At 33.7% G+C, this 18392-nt stretch overlaps 1 pseudogene; it reads right to left on the bottom strand.

The window, feature by feature from the left end:
* Positions 1 to 349: 349 nt before the first annotated feature.
* Positions 350 to 15044, bottom strand: LOC124103560 (small ribosomal subunit protein uS2-like; annotated as a pseudogene).
* Between the last annotated feature and the right edge of the window lie 3348 nt (positions 15045 to 18392).

Below are 18392 nucleotides of genomic sequence, written 5' to 3' on the forward strand. Positions count from 1 at the left end.
TTCAAACTCTTTATTCTTAACTTCAAAGTACTATGATCTTTTTAAAAGTATTTTAAGTTGTTGCCACATCAATTACTTAATTTCTTCTCCTTTTCTGTCTCTATTAATCAAGTTGCCAAAATCCACTTGCTCCAATTACAGACCTAATCATTCAGTTCTATACTTTCCCTACTTATTCCCACTGTATCAATGACTCACACCCCCATTCGTTCTACAGAGTTACCTGCATACCTGTCACTTTTTTTTGTACCCTCACTCCATACCATAGCTAAGACTACTCTCCAGAGCCATCTCCAACTATTTTTTAAAAATGCGACTTTACCTAAATAATATGCATATAAAAATATTATCAGAGTGGTAAGTTGCACATATTAAAATTAAATGTTCTATGGAGAATGGAATTTTGGTTCCATTTCACATATTTGCCCTGAAATTCCTCCTTGGTCACAGTTTTCTTAGCAGCACCCTGCTCATTCTTTTCAATCTCTTCAGAATCTCTTTAGAAATAGAGATCAGGCATGACCTCCCATGGATGTTAACAAAAAATAGTATCACATATGCCCAAACCTTCTCTGAGCCAGCATTGACCACGTCGGACCTACAGAGTAAGTTCCCTTGTTGCATGGAATGGCAAAATCCTCAAGGTGCAGAGGAGAATCTGTGATACACAGAGCAATGGTAGGCAGGTCTGCATAAGATGCTTCTGTGAGCTGATGATGGTCAGCCCTCAGATCAGTAACCATCAGAAGATATATCTCCTGGAAGGCTGTCTGGATCTGGTTAGTCCAGTTTCCAGGAGTGAAGCGGCCAGAAATAGGAGAGGCTCCAGCGGCAGCAACAAACTTCAGCACTATTCCTTGAGGATAACATCAGCAGGATTTTCAATGGCAACACTGGCATGAGCTTCCTCCAGAAGCAGAAACTCCTCACAAATCCTCTTCAGATTTATGATGTAGATGCCATCACTTTTCCTTTTGTACATATATTGTTTCATCTGGAAATCAAGATTGGTGTTACCTAAGTGGGTTTCTGCTGCAAGGAATTTGAGGACATCCTTTTCTTGCCTTTGACATCCAGGGCTCTGGGCATTGTGACAGTTTCCCTTTAAGTTACAATGGGAATCATGAATAATGCCATATGGATTCCTCCCTGGGTAGCATAAAAAGACTAGTCTCACTCTTGATTGGTAGTTTGAAAATACTTTTCTTTAAATTGTTGAAAGACTGATGAATTTCATCTAATGGGCTGTGCTGCTGCTGAACTACTGGTGTTGTTCCATTTCCTTCCTCATCCTGGCTGTGCTATTTTCCTCTAACAGATTTTCTCTGAAAATTCCTAGTGTATGTATTTTTTTGTATTAATTGGACACTCTTCCTATTTCATAACTCATTTCTTTTCACTTCTGGAAATTTTTTTTTCCATTCCTGCCTCTTTTTACTTTTTATTTTCAATTTGAATGATCTCTATTTGTAAGATATATGAACATCCAAATTTCTTATCCTCTTACACCATCATCTTTTCCATGAACTTTCATATTTTAATCCTTTTTCCTAACAAACATCTTTCACAGACATATCCAAATTCTACTAATGATTTTGGGTTAAAAAGGAAATAAATTAAATTATCCTTGAATATTCTATTTTTATTTCTTATGAGTGATTCTCTCTCTCTCCCCTTAGAAGACCATTTCTTTCTTACATATAAACATATTTCTCTAAATAGTTATGAATCTTTATTTTTCCATTAGTATTTAAGAAGTGATAAGCTTTTAAATCTTATTAGAGCTTGTGCTTTCATTGATTTGATAAAGCATATTGGGATAGAGCCAGGCATTATGGAAACCTACAGAATGAGTATTTGTGGATCTTCATTTTGACCTGGTTAGTTTCCTCAGAAAATAACCTGGAATAAAAATACTGACTGCTAGCATTTTGGTAACAACGAAGAAAACAGAGTAGAGAGGATCTCTTTCAACCTCCAAGTTTTGTAGCATTTCATCTCACTAATACACTCAGCTCTTTCTCATTCCAGAGATTCTTCCTCAAATCTTTCCAGAAAATTCCTGTGTAATTCAAATATTAGTTTGTGGCAAGTGGCAATTGCAGTTTAAATGGTAATAATCCAAAAAATGAACCAAAACATCCAAATAGAGTACCTAGTGACAAATGGGAGACACTGAAGTTCCTGCATTGTCCTAGGGATTCATTCTCTGCCTCATTCGCATGTGTTGTTTCTCTATAGCAGACACGGTATTATGGTATCAAAACTTGTGTTCAATCAGATTACCAATTTTCACGAGAGAAGGATCCCATCTCCAGAGTTCTTGACTCTCCTACAAATAATTTTTAAACATCAACTTTTCATGACATTTATTAATCCTCATCATTATGAATGTCACTATAAAGTCCTTATGAATGTCCCTTTTACATATTTGAAATTACTGCCACATATCCTGCTCAGAGAAAGAAACTTTATATGTACGTGGATATGTGTGGTATGTGGGTGTATTCCTTTTGGGTGTTAGGTATTCCTCAGTTTCAAATGTCATGCCTCATAGTCCACCAATTAGAGATAATAATAAATTTACTATAACTCAAAGCACTTTTAGCATATAGCACAAAAAGAGAATAGGGAAGCAGTAATTAAGACTAAAAGAAAATAATGAACAAAAATTGCCACTTATAAAATGCAGAAAGAGAAATCAAGATACAGCACTCTCCCTTCTACATAAATCCATTATTTCCTGAGCAAACATTGCAAAAGCTCTCTTGACCAGTCAGTCTGGCTTCCCCTGGAACTGTGCCCTGCAGATGGAGCACTAAGGAGATTTTCTTTGCAAGCAATGAGAAATTCTGCTCAGAGTTAGTGAAAAAACAGATTTTATGATCTTTTTAGATACCTTATTAGGAAAGTTGAAATGTAGAAGGCTAATAAATAATCCATTTGATCATTGGCTCTGCTTTACCTTTTGGAGTGTCAGCCTTATTCTAAAGCTACTCCACAACTAATTTGAAGAACTTTCCCTCTCTGAGACAGAGTAAGGCTGACGTTTTCTTGTATCATAAGAAAATTCTGAACTTCTTTCTGACTTGTTAAACCCAAGTTGCATGCTATTTCCAACCCAAACAATTTGGGAAATACTGTGTGCAGACACTTGGTTGTTTCTGTCCATAGTCAATTCATGAAGGAAATAATATAGGATTATGGTGATCCCAAACACATTCAGCTCCTGGAATGCAGAAGGATCTTGTCTGCACATCATATTACAGGATACGTGGCAGATGAAGTCTTTGCAACTACATTCTAGAAAAAAAATGAACTTTCAAATTGACATACTTGGTCACATTCAAATTTGATAAATGTGGAGGGGTCTCCACTTCTGGGAAAATGCCATTCTTTGGCTCCCTTCAATCTGATGTTAGTTCAATGGCCCAAAGTTTGATTTAGAGAATGCCAGGCTTCAATCATTTCTAGCAATGAAACTTCCTTTAAATTTTATGAGTTGTCAATCAATTTGTATTTCATATTTAAGTGGTACGGTTCTTTAATACACATCAGGGTGTGCCTACTCATCCATAATGTTGGTGTTTGGCTGTGGCCCTTTATATTACTTATCAGCAGCTCCATATTGGTTTTGACCTTTGGAACTCTGGCTTAAGAAGCCAATCTCATGGCTGCTCCTCAATGGTGTGCTGTAGGTCTGGATTATTATTAGCTTTATAATCAGGGAAAGTCCTAGAATAGTAGGATCCCTCAGTTCTCTACCTCCATCAAAATCCCACTTGAATCCTAGCTTTGCTGTAGGGTCTACTCTTGCACTCACTGGAATTTATCTTAGTTTGTGAGAAATATTTTACAATTTGTGACACTGCAAAAAAATGTAAACGATAGTTATGCATTGCAAGCATTGTATTACCCCCCCCAATTAAAAATGCACAAAATAGAGATAACATTGACTGCTTATCCATATGTTCATTAGTGAGATGCTAAAATTCAACATACTAAAATATTTCCACTTTTTAAAATTTTCTTCTCCTCTTTTCTCCAATTAAGGTTGAAATGAATATGGAAAAACTGAAAACATCTTATGTTCCTGGTGAAAAAATAACATGTTGTAGCATTTTTTGAAAATCAGCTTGGCAGATTTTTCAAAAGGTAAAAAAAAAAATTATGTACTCAAGAGAAATGGAACAATTTATCTCCACAAGGATTTGTAACTGAATGTTCATAGCAGTATTATTTGTAACAGCCAAATAGGGAAATGGCTTAAATGGCCATCAGTTGATATATGTAGTATACATATAATAAAATATTAGGTACCTAAAAGAAATAAAGTGCAAATATACACTATGTTCCCTCTTATATGAAATTTCAAAATTAGCAAGTTTGGAAACGGGAAGTTAGTGCCCATGTCTGTACCTGTGGAATGTTAGAGAGATATGGCTTGATTGATTATACACAGAAAGATTTTGGAAAGATAAGTAGGCTATGGTTATAGTTGAGCAAATGTGAAATATACTTGTTATACTGTGGATCTTACACTTAAATGGGTGAATTGTATATTATGTGAATTATTTCCTAGTAGAATTGTTAAAGAAGCTATTTCACAATGGCACATAGTTCTCAATAAGCTCATAGTACTGAACAAGTAGGTAACAACTTATGTAGATATTTTGCCACTGCATAACAGACATGTGCAATTACTCAGCTAGAAATAGAGACATCCTCATTGTCAGGGATTTCCTTCAACACAGCCAATTTCATGTTCTGTCATTTGCATTTCTTACTCATAGTTAACCTCTATTTAGATAGGACTGTACTGCAGATTTTGCCAATCCACTCAAAGCTGAGCTAAAGAAACATGGAAATTTATCTGCATACATAAGTGAAACAAACAGACAGACAAAGGTATATGTGGCTTGCCATCAGGGTTCTTCAGGTTTTCTGTCCAATTTGCTTTTTATGGGGCAGGCTCTGCTCCACTGGAAGACCTCTGGCATGGCAATGACAGTGGAAAGACTATTTTCTACTTAAATGCTCTGGTAAATAAGTTCCTGGAAAGACTTTATATGATTGCTTACTTTTGATTTTCTCAATCAAAAATCTTAAAAAGGGCCAGGTGAGGTGGTCCACACATATAATCCCAGCAGCTCCAGAGGCTAAGACAGGAGGACCCTGAGGTTGAAGTCAAGCTCAGCAATTTAGCAAGGTCCTAAGCAACCCAGAGAGACCCTGTCTCTAAATAAAATACAAAATAGGGCTGGGGATGTGGCTCAGGGGTTGAGTGCCCCTGAGTTCAATCCCTAGTACCCTCACTCCAGACATAATCAACAGTATTAGAAAAAGGATTTGAATAAGCATGTTTTCTAATGAGAGCCAATGAAATGGCCTAGAATTATCTTGTTTATGGTAAACTTCGTGTTAAACATGTTGCAAAAGGAAGATTACTAAAAGGAGAGAAATATTTTTCTCTAGGGGTAGCTAAAAATTAATTAAGAAGATATAAAAATCATAAAAATAGAGCTGGGCTATAGCTCAGTGGTAGACTGTGTACTTAGCATGCATAAGGTCCTGGGTTTAATCATTAGCACTCAGAAAACTAATAAACAAATTATAAAAACCATAAAGTAGAAAAAAGTAGATTTAATTAAAATTAATGCTAATTGGAGAAGAGTACTTGGACCTGTGGTCAAATGCTTTTATATTTCTGCCTCAGATGAATGATAATTGAATATGAAGACTCTGCCACTTGATAGAGGAAGTCATACTGTGCTGAGAAGGAGATGTTGGAGTGTCTGCACCCCCTTCAATAAGTCTGATCATTTTTTTGAGGATAATTTAGAGATAGAAAAAGAAAAAATCAAAATAACCAAATTATACAGATATTCCTTGACCTACTTTGGAATTACATCCTGATAAACTCATCATAAATTGAAAATAGTGTGTGTAAGTAGAAAATACCTTTAAACTCATAGTTTAGCAGCAAAGTATATCATAGAATATCTATTATCTACCCTTCTAATCTTGTTACTGAGTAGGAGTTCTATGAAGATGCTATAACCTAGCATCCCAATTTAAGATGGTAGAGCATATCAATATCTTGGGAGAGAGTAAAAATTCAGAACTCAAAGCATCATTTGATTTATATTTTAAGAGTAGCCATTTTGCACCATCATATGTTGGGGACCATTTGCACCATCATATGTTGGGGACCAACTGGACCTTTATTTTCTAAGTTTTGGTAGTTTTCCAAAATAGTATCAAAAACAGAAAGAAATGAGTGCACCTATACAAAAATTGAACTCAGCTAAAGGACACACAAATTTGCATGTACTTAGATTAACACATGCATATTACTCTCAACATTTATCTCATTCTTTCTATAATCCTACCCCCAAAACAGTGTACACTCACTCTTGCTTATGAAATTCAATGGTTGTTCTGGAGGAAATGTTTGAAACTGAAACAAATAGTTAATGCTGAGTAGAGAGTTTTATTAAGTGCACTGATCATTCCTTGAGATATATCTCTGTACCTTAAACTTATGACACAGACTTTAATTTGGCTAAATCAAATAATCATGATGAAGTGACTTAAGTATCATTGTAGCACAGTGCCATGATGCTGATTTAAATAAATTTATAGAGATCTCAGAATTAAAAATCAACTATGCTGCAATGTTTCAGGAAAGTGATTAGCTTGTAATGAATATACAATTAAAAAGCTCTTCTCGTTAAATAGTTTAAACGTCTTTGAAATTAAAATACATTTTCCACTTATGAAGTAACTAGTTCTTTAAATATTAGTAATTATGAACTAGCCATTAATTTAAAATGAACAATAAAAGATAATCATTATCTTTATTATTGTTTATACTTAGATGTCTAAGTATGTATTGAAATATGTTAACAGTGATTTTTTCTCATTTTTGAAAGACATGAACTACAAATGGATTATCAAAAATACTGGGACTCTGAGACAGGAAGATCGAAAGTTCATAGCCAGCATCAGCAACTTAAAAAGATCCTGTCTCAAAATAAAAAGTAAAAAGAGCTGGAGATATGCCTCAGTGGTTAAGCACTCCTGAGTTCAGTTAAAAAACAATTATATATATAATTATATGTGTATTAATTTGTATATATACATATATATATGTATATATATATATATATATATATATATAAATTATAATGTGTACATGCATATGCATACACACACACACACACACACACAACCAAATAAAAGAAACATTTCTGTAGGTAAAAATCTTTCTACAAAACTCTTTCTAAAGAATCAGTTCATAAGACTGAGGATGAATCTCAGTGATAGAGCACTTGCCCAGCATGTGCAAGGCCCTAAGTCCAACAACCACTTGGTACCACAAAAGAAAAAAAAATAAGGTTTATACATCTTGTGCTGCAAATTAATGTATTAAAAACTTCTTGGATTTATTTTCAATGACTTTACATTGAAAATATTTTAAGTAATTTATAACTATAGCTCTAAGTATTTAAAAATCAACTTAAAGGACGTTAATAAAATATGTTCCCAAGCCAGTTTAATGGTCCAAAATTTTGACCATGAAGTAATTCAATGTCAATTGTACAAAAACTAGTGATTGACCAAAATATATTCCCAGTTTCACATCATAATATATTTTAACATTGAACAAAATTATTTTTTTGAATTTTAAAAACTATCAAACATTTAAAATGTGACCTATAAAGCTAAAACAACCCTACTGAATTTTTCTCAAAGCATCAATGAGTGACATTCTGATACTAAAAAAATAATAATAATAATGTTTAACTTAATCTGTGACATCACTGTTAATTATAAACATATCTTCATTACTGAGTATTGATAATCCACTTTCCAGATACTAAATATATATATATATATATATATATATATATATATATATATATATATATATATACACACACACACACACACACTCAATCATTCAGTGACATACAACCTCAGGGCATATATGATCCATTTATCTCTTCAGTTCTTGACATGCTGATTTTATTTGCTCTGCCCTATCCTTACATTTTATATCTACTTGATAATACCAAATAATGACAATAGCAACATGTCTTATATTCCTCATTTACATGTATGTGAAGGGTAATGGGCATTGAACTCAGAGATCTGTACCACTGAGCTATCATCTCCAGTCCTTTATTTTATTTTGAGACAAATTCTTGCTAGTTTCCTAGGTTGGCCTTGATCTTACCTCCTCTTTCCTAACCCCATGAGTTACTTGGGATTATAGGTGGCTGCCAACACACCTGGCCCCTTGACATGGTATTTCTTTTATGATTTAAGTTTATATGCTTTTCTCATTTATCAAATACTCCACATATTTATTTCTTTTCATAATTTTAGGAAACAAGTTGTAGGTCAATGAATCTTTTCTGATCTACAAACACAGAACTAGAAAAATCTAGAGCCATCTTTGGGCTCTGAGTGTCTGGACCCATACTGGGTGTTCTTTCCATGACAGGACCTGTGTCTTCTCCTAAAACTTTAATGAAAGCCTTGTAATATGTTTACTTCAAACACTGTTTTTCTAGTCTAACCTGTATATACCAAATAAACTGACCACAAGAATGACAATGTGAAATAATGGCTATTTTCCAAATATTCTCAGCACTGATTGGAAAAACACAGCTTGGACTTTCTTATGTTGATGACTGACAATGAGAAAATGAGAATGCAGCTTCTAGAATTATTCTCAGATGGAGAGAAATAGAATGGACACCAGTATGAAAGATCTTGAAACCCAGGAGAGCTGAAGGAAATTCTAACAGCACAATAGCTATTCTGAATACAGTAAATTGATTACGGTCCATATTACTCAGATAATTTGCAAATGGGTTTCCCAACATGCTTTCAAAGGTATTTGAGGAAACTTGGCATAATTTGGAAGTTCTGAAAGTTTATTGAAGTTTGACAAATAATCATTACACTTTGAAAAGTTAGATGAAGATTCTGTTTACTGCTGATGTGTAGCAAAATAGAGTCTTGTTTTCAAAGGAACATCATTAAAGTTGAAAGATGGTTCCTTAGAGGAGGAGGTGAATATAGACCTGCAAAGAACAAATCATGTCAGACTAGGCATTTGTGGATGAGATTTAGAAAAGTGCATGATCAAAATGATGGATTAGTAGCTGATTGAAAAACTCAACCCAAAGAGGTGATTAATGAATAGATGTCAATGTACAAAGGTGGTGTCTAGTAGGGGGCCACTGGCTTTATTCTTGGTTGTGTCCTTTTCAAAATTTTATCAGTCTTTTAGAATAAAAATACAAAAGGCAGTACTTCTAATCTGTCCACGACTAGTAGCTATCATGTATAGCAATTATGTTAAATGGCCAATTAAACAATAGGGTATTTAGATAGTGCCTTTTAAAAATCAGCTCAAGAACTCGCAGCTGGCAAATGAAACAAAACAAGGATAACAGCAAAACAGAAGAGAATGTATAATCAACAAAAAATGGAAGAACAGTTATTTAAAATGAGAAGAATACTGAGAATCTTATAGTGACCAAGGACACTTAGAAATCTGCATTTAGTTAACGATTCACACTTTGAAAGAAAATGTCAAATTACAACACACTGAAAGAAAAGCCAAGTGGAAATGTGTGAAAATACAGATAATAACTGCATTTTTTTTCCAAGTAGTATAATTGGCTTACAGTAAGGAAGTATGTGGACTGATTGGTTATGGTTTATATTTATTGTCTGCTGATGGATAGGTAGAGGAAGAACAGTCTGTGGAAACTACTGGAAGGCAGATATATATTTCAGCGTCGATGAGTATGGAAGTGAGTTAGCAGATTCAGGAGGCTGTAGCAGCATCCATGTTTATGTTCAAACATATGCCAAATGTCCATTCAGGTCAGAAATGGTATCTACAGAGAACATCGGATACAAGATTGAATTTCTGAGTGATTTTCATGTTATTTCTAGATGCAAAGCCACCTCACATATAAAAATGAAATATAAAAGACAGATAGAACAGCTATTAGCTGAGTGCATAAAGGGTTCTATGTAACCCTTTTTTCAACTTTAATGATGTTCCTTTGAAAACAAGGCTCTATTTTGCTACACATCAGCAGTAAACAGAATCTTTGTCTAACTTTTCAAAGTGTAATGATTATTTGTCAAACTTCAATAAACTTTCAGAACTTCCAAATCATGCCAAGTTTCCTCAAATACCTTTGAAAGCATGTTGGTAAACTCATATTTGCAAATACCTCTCCAAGATACACAATATTATTAGTATTTTAAATAATTTGACTCTTTTTCTAGGAAAGATTGAGGAAATAATGAAGTTTTTGTTAGAGTTGTATTTCCAATTGTCCTCAGTTTCAGTCAAGAGATTGACTATTCAGAATTTAAATGGTCATTTGTTTGACAAACTTTGGAGAATGAGAGGAACAGATTGAGAAGAATGACTAGTACCCAGGAAGAGCATTTTCTCCATATTGTTCTTAAATTTAACAAGGTAAGATGATGAGAAAGTAAGATCATCCTCAAAAAATGGGGTTGAGGGTCCTGATGGGAAATACATACTGGAAGCATCATGTCTATTTCCAGGGTATACAATCAGAGGGTAAAAGCTTTCCTATCCTAGGGGTAGGAGATTCTCACCATATTGGCTCAGTGAGTTTTCAGAAATAATCTGAATGTCCATAAAGACAGACTTCAATGTATTATTACACCAAAATTATTCCTTACCCTTCAGTGGGAAAGACATATATTTTTCCTATCTCAATGCATCAGGCTGAGGCTTGTGCCTTGCTCTGCTCAGTGAAAAAAAAATGGAAATAACATGTTTTCTTTCTGGAAGAAACTTTACAATAGTTTTCTTTTTCCTCTATCATAGACAAAGGTGGCTTTCTAGCCCAGGCTGGTGTCTAAACACTGTAGAACAGTGTTGTGTCCAATCTGTTATATGTAGGTAGTATGAGTAAGAAATAATGTTCTGTTAAAAGAAGTTATCTACATTTTTTAGTTAGTTGCTTAATATCTCAGTTTAACAAAGACAATATTGATCATTACAATCTGCAGGAAAGAAGAATCTTTTATTAAGAAGGTGGCTTGCTTCAACTGAACAAAAACTGTGAAGGAGATCTTTTACACACAAACACATACACACACACACACACGCGCGCGCGCGCGCATACATATGCACACACTCCAATACTATGCTATAAGAAGCATTACTCTGATCAAGTAAGGCAGCTGAATATTTTGTCTAGTTTGAAAAATAAGGGAAATATTAAGATCAAATAACAATTATTTGCTAATTTATGACATGTTGAAATAATGTTCTTCTGTAAGATTATGTTTTGTTGCCTATTATTAGGGATAGATAAGTCTGCTGAATTCACTTAATATGCAAAGAAAATTTTAAAAATTATTTAATTTAAAAATTATAATTATCTATGTGACATATAAACTTTTCTGTTAAATATAGTGAAAATTGGTAGAAGCTGAAAGTTAAAAATATTATGTGGGAAAAATTTATATGGAAACTAAACCTAACATAGTTGTGAAGGATGAAATAAAGATCTACAAAGGATCAGAGATAAGACAGGCACCATCCTTGATGAAGAAGTGCTAGTTGGAACTTGCCACCCTTGCTCTAGTGGCATGTCCCAGGGGCTATTATGGCTCCTCCCTCTTGTTAGAATCAGGGTCAAATTAGGAAGAGTTGGAAGGGAAGAATGGAAAAGTGACTGGTAAACTGAGGCTTCACCCTTTTCATCTCTGTCAATGAGGGTCTCTATCCAAGTGCAACCAAGCCAGAAAGGGTCTTCTGGGGAAAAGTAATTCCAGCTTGCTTTTCACTTTCTTAAGGATAAACTTTCAATTATCAAATCATTACATATAATTTGTCACATAGCCTTAATCTCACCAAATTTGATTAAAAAATTAAATCTTAACAGTATTACTTTAAATTTGCGGTCATGATTAAATGTTAAAAACAGTATTATAACTAAATTATATTTACTCAAAAAATCATCCCTATGATAAAAGAAAGAGTTCTAGATCAAACCATGAGATAAAAAAATGTCATTTTATATTTGTGAATTCTCTACAGTAGAAATAGCAAGTAAGTGAAGATTTTGGTGATATCTTTCTTTTCTGACTTTCTAAACTGAATGTTCACCCTGTGAGTTGAATATTTTTTTATATGCATTAAAGAAAAGAAAGATCAGGTAAAATATTTGAATATTTGCTGACTTCTTAATTCACTAGGTATTCCTCTTTGCTTATCAAATCATAAGTTGAGGTGGCTCTTGCTCCAACATCCCTTGTGCCCTTGCAAAATTTGCATTTTCTCAGCTTTCTTACTGTTTTGTGTTACCTGGAAGGAGAAGATGTGTGGCCAGCTTCCTAGGAGTGGTATTAAAGTTGTTTAGAATGTGGATAAGAAGGCTTAAGCTCCACAAAGAACTGGTAAAATGTGGCCTACATTGATAAGTGAACATGGAGTCACGAAGAAATGTGGGACCCTCACACTCTTTGAGAATTTCATAGAGAAAAATCACCAAACCAAGCCCCAATTCTCTTCTTCTCAAATAGTGCCTAAGATATATTGTAGCCAATTCACATAGTTGTAACAAAATTATATAGATTGAGTGATCCAGAAACAACAGAAATTTATTTATTTTTCTGTTGATCTGAAGGTTAGATGTCCAAGATACACGAAAAGCAGATTTAGTGTCTTGTGAGGGGTCTCTTCATAGCTTTTTGATTTAGCCTTTTCACTGTGTCCTCACTTGATCAGAAGGCAAGGCTGCTCTCTGAACTCTTTTATAGTGGTCTACTCCTATTCATCAGGACTAGACCATCATAACCCAATTACATCCCAAAGGCCCTACCTCCAAATACCATCACATTGGGGATCAAGTATCAACACAGCAATAAAGGAGGGACATAAATTTTTAGTCTATAGCAAAAACAGTTATTTTGGTTGCCTTGGTCAGACTCAGTGCTATCCTGTGTGGCTACATAATGGAGACTCCCAAAATTCTCTCTTTAGGAATTTTCTAAATAGCTTAAGTAATTCTGAAGATTGGAGAACTATGATCTAAATCTTAGCATTTTGTTGATCAAAAAAAAAAAAAAAACTTTACAATGATTTTATTTGTTTTGGGCAAGTTTTAACTTATACTGATATTTCTTTTCAGAACAGGTAAATACATTGTTTTTCAAGGTTTTAGTTATCTTTAAATAAGTGCTCTATGGGATTAGAAAGAGGTGAATAAAGGGAGAGGTGGAGGTATGGCGGGAGGGAGGATAATAGATTGAATTTACATCATTACCTTCTGTGCATATACCGGTTACACAACCGGTATAACTTGACATTATGTACAACCAGAAGATTGAGAAGTTATGCTCCATTTATGTGTGATGTGTCAAAATGCATTCTACTATCATGTATAACTAATTAGAACAAATAAAAAAACAGAATCGGCAGTGAACTTTCAAATCTAGAATCAAACAAAATTCCCAATGAAGGCAAAATAATATGTGCTTTATTATAAAAGTGAATTCTCATTTTTAAAGGATAAATATTTAAATAATTCTTGTGTACATTTATAATTTGTTGAAGAATGTTTAAGATAATTCTTCACTTTCTTCACATGATCTGAATGTGTCTGTATACTTAATTCATTAATATTTTTCTTCCTTTCAGTAAATTAACATTTGCAACAATAAATACTAAAGTGATTCTCTTTTCTCCAGCAAGATTCTTAATTTTCCCAATTTTTAGAATTTCCTTTCTCTCTTTTGCATTATTAACCTCCTTGGTGTTGTTTGTACCAACTTTTAGTTTAAAATCATGAATTTAATTAGAGTATACAATTATTCTTTGAAATCAACAAGATATTGAATTGGATTTGTTCCAGTAGTAAATCAGAGTTTGTTTTGTTATGGGTCTCCCTACCTCAAAACAAACCTGCCCCCAATTAGTTTGTTTCAGAAAGCTAATCGTGAAATAATTTTGAAATATTGAGTTTAGCTTGATAATGGAATGTGTTGCATTTATTTATTAGGTTTTTTTTTTATTAGGTTTTTATGTATAATATATTTCAGAGAGATCTGTAAAAGTTTTGTAATTGTATTGTTCTAAGAATAATATTGTCATTAGAAATAAAGTGCTAGCTTCATTAAGAGACAACAATCACAGGTTTTTGATTAGTGTCAGGCTAATTTTTGCATCAGAGGAAATCAGAATCTTCTCACAAGTCATCTAAAGTCATTGAAAATCAGATTTCTACTTTCAATAATGGCAAAGGTATGTTTTAATCTACAAACTTGAAGGACAGTCACTCTTCTAAATTGGAATGTCAAAAGACATAAGGATAAATTATCTTATATAGCTGTTATGAGATAGTTGAAAAGAAGTGAAGGGACATTAGCAATATCTAGACACACAAATTGTGAATGAGGAGATTGACATTTAGGTAAAAGAGGAGATAGAAATGTGGAAAAGCAGTAAGTCCCAGTTGAGAACACACTGTCTTATCACAATGCTCTCCTCTTTTCCCAGCCTAACCCTACCCCTCTCCCTCTCCCTCTTCTCACACTAGAGAATGACATCACAGCCCAATCACACTGGATGTTGGAAATAACTGGCTGCTCTGAAGCTGAGGGTAGCTGTGTTAAGCGCCAGCCCACACAGGGTAGCACAGCCTATCTACAATAGGGATCATCAGTCTGATATTTCACTGACTTCTCTTTGATTCTAGGGACTCTGCTCAAATTCTGACTCTTGACTAGCACCCATGCCAGACTACAGCAAAGGTTCTGAAGGTGCTTTGTTGCATGAAGGTACTCAGCTGTGGGGAAGGAAGAAGAGGATGTGGCTGATATCCAGTCTGGGCTTCATTCTTCACCCTTAGTGCTTTCACCAGACTGCTCTTCACCCTGAACAAAGCTCTCCTTTCCAAATCCTCACAGAGTTCTGTTTGTGGGATCTGAATCAGCTCTTCTACACTCTGGCTCTTAGCCATTATTCCACTGCGGCCTGGAAGCCTCTTTTCCTAGGATCAGAAAATTCTCTACCTTCCTTTGTCTGCATATTGACTACAGGACAACTTCACATCTCCTTTGTTTCTCTCTTTCTCTCTCTCTCTCTTTCCTTTGACCTTATGAAACTGCACACTTATTCAGCTCCAGAGAGTAGCTGCCAAAGATCCTTCATTACTGAAATTAGATTGTATCTGCCATAAAGCAGTTCAACCTTATTCAACTTACCTAACTACTACTTAACCTCCAGGAAATTAGAGAAATAAAACCTATATCATCAGGTTATTGTTAGGTTTAAGTTTTTTACTCCATGGTTAGAACAATATCTTATTCTTTTTTTATTCTTATTTTAATTTAATTTTTGTTTTAAATGACAAATAACAATTTTCATATTTATAGGGTACAAGTGTTATTTTAAATCATGTAGGCATTTGGAATGTGCAAGTAAGTCTAATTATTGCATATATAACCTCACAAACTTATTTATTTGTGTCTTTAAATAGACTCAATGATTGTGAAATATGTAATACATTATTATTAACTATGATAACCTTACTGCATATATATACCATGGGAACCAAACTTTATTCCTCCTAACATAAACTTTGTGTGCTTTTTTGCTGGTGAATGTCATGAAGTCATTCTTCTTTATGGCCGAGTAATACTACTTTGTGTATATATACCACATTTTCTTTATCCATTCATCTGTTGAAGGGCACTTATGTTGGTTCCATAGCTTAGCTATTGTGAGTTGAGATACTATAAATATTGATGTGACTGTGTCACTGTAGTATTCTGATTTTAAGTCCTTTGTATATATACCAAGGAGTGGGATATATTGGGTCAAATGGTGGTTCCATTCCTATTTTTGAGGAGTCTCCATACTGCTTTCCAGAGTGATTGCATCAACTTGCAGTTCTATCAGCAATGTATGACTGTACCTTTTCCCCACATCCTGACCAAAATTTATTGTTACTTGTTTTCTCAATATTTGCCACTGTGACAGGAGTGAGATGTAATCTCATTGTAATTTCAATTTGCATTTCTATAATTGCCAGAAATATTGAAGATTTTTTCATATATTTATTGATCAATCATATTTCTCCTTTTGAGAAGTGTCTGGTTATTTCCTTTGCCCATTTTTTTTAATTGGGTTATTTATTTATTTATTTTTGGTGTTAAGTGTTTTGAGTTCTTTGCTCTTATAGTACTCATCCTAACAAGTATGAGGTGATATTTCACTGTGGCTTTGATTGCCATTTTCCTGATGAATAGTTTTGTTTAGCACCTTTTAATATCACTATTGGACATTTTTATGTCTTCTTTGAAAATAATGATTGACAGCTTTGCTCATTTTTTATTCTTTAACATTTTTTTGGTTATTAGAGTGTACAAATTTCATATAAATTTTAGTTATTAATGCCTTATCAGCAATAAAGTTTGCACGTGTTTTCTCTCTTTTAATATGCTGAGTAGTCCTTTTATTTATAGTTTCCTTAGCAGTATGGAATCTTTTTAATTTGATGTTTAGATTATTTTACATGCCATTTATACTTTATTGTTGCTCCTATTACCTGAGATTTGGGTGTGAAACATATAAATCTTTCAAGAAAACTCTCCTGTTTTCTTCAAGGAATTGTAAAGTTTTAGGTCTTATATTTAGATCTTTAGTTCATTTCAGCTGACTTTTGCATATGATTTAAGATGTGTTGGGATTTAATTATTTTGTATGTTCACATTAGTTTGCCCAAAAGTATTTACTGAAGAGACTTTGAATCATTTTTTTTTCTTGGTAATATTGTACCAAGAAAGGAGAGTTTCTGGTCTCTGTTCTGTTTCACTGGGCTATGTGTTTGTGCTTATGCCAGTACCGTAATCTTGATTACTGCCACTTTGTAATATAATTTGAAATCAGAAAATAACTCATATCCAACTTTGCTTCAATTTTTTCTTTACTTTTAATTCACAGATAATATGATGTTTCCATTTGTGTATACATTGTAGGAAGATTCAGTAAAGCTAATTAATATATCTATCACCTTATCATTTTTTGAGTGAGAACATTAAAAACCTATTCTTTTAGTAATTTTGAAATACACAATGCATTTAATATACAATGAGAAAACAGCAAGGTTTTATATTTGTCACATAAAATTTCAGAATTTATGTGCCCTTAAAAGTACTTTCAGAAGATACCAATTGACATCATATTTTTAAAATCTATTTTAATGTCAGTTTGCAAACCAAAGAAATATCATCCAGTGATATATGATGTGCATAGCTAAATCTCTTTCTTTTCAACATTAGAGTTTGATTACTTACTTATTTTCAGTTATTGTTGCCTCATAGACTCATAGAGGAATATCCCTGTTTTATACTTGCAATATTATAGAAATTTATGAACCTTGATAGTATCTCAAGTCCAATCTTTTCTCTCACCTTTTCTATAGTTTTATATAGATCTATTTTTGTTGTTGTTTAGCACAGTAGTATTTAAAATTATTAAATTGGTTCAATTTTAAATTTTTATATAGCTTATAAAGCATTCACAATAAATCAGGTTGATAATTTTACAGTATAATTTAATTATGTCACATAATGGATGTTGGGGCTAAAAATTCAGGATACATTGCTAGATTTAGCTGGTGGAAGAAAATACAGAAAATAATTCAGCAGGTATAGAAGGCGAAAAATTTACTTCTATTTAGTACCAATGTAATAAAACATTTACTTCTATTTAGTGCCTTTAGTATTTTAAAACTTGTTATTCCTTCTTAAACCCAATGCTTTCTTTGTATTATGTTTCCTTGCTACTTGATTATCTCAGGCACCACTACCTAAGCCTTAGCCAAATAAAACAAAAGCTAGATTTTCTTTGTTGTCCTTCTCTAAGATTTGCCGCTTAAGTACCATGAAATGGGAGAGAGCTAATGGTAATCAGGAGAAGGTAAATTCCAGAACAGGTGGGAAGGGGAGGCATTTTAAAATGGCTCTGTAATAGGCAAAGCCTGTAGTCATAGGCCTGGCTAAAGATGGAGGAAGTGGAAGGCATCAAACAGTATCTGGAGTGGTACAGAAAAGATGGGCATGTAATTGTTCTCAGAGTCTCAACACAGAGGCAAAATGGCATTTCAATATTGGTGGGTCTGGGCCCAAGCACAAGTAGCACTAAAAAATCTAACTCAAGACAGGCAGTGGTTACTAGGAATAAACATTGATCTGTCCATGAGTCTTTAAGCACCAGACAGGAAGGTGGAAATAATCTCCTGTCAACAGCAACAGGGTATATGGTGTGTAGTGTGGCAACAAAGCCAAAATGAGGACACAGTCTC

Source organism: Marmota monax, unplaced genomic scaffold (genome assembly GCF_021218885.2).
Source record: "Marmota monax isolate L192 unplaced genomic scaffold, Marmota_monax_Labrador192_F-V1.1 WCK01_AAM20220418_F8-fsc00219, whole genome shotgun sequence".
NCBI classification, from domain to species: domain Eukaryota; kingdom Metazoa; phylum Chordata; class Mammalia; order Rodentia; family Sciuridae; genus Marmota; species Marmota monax.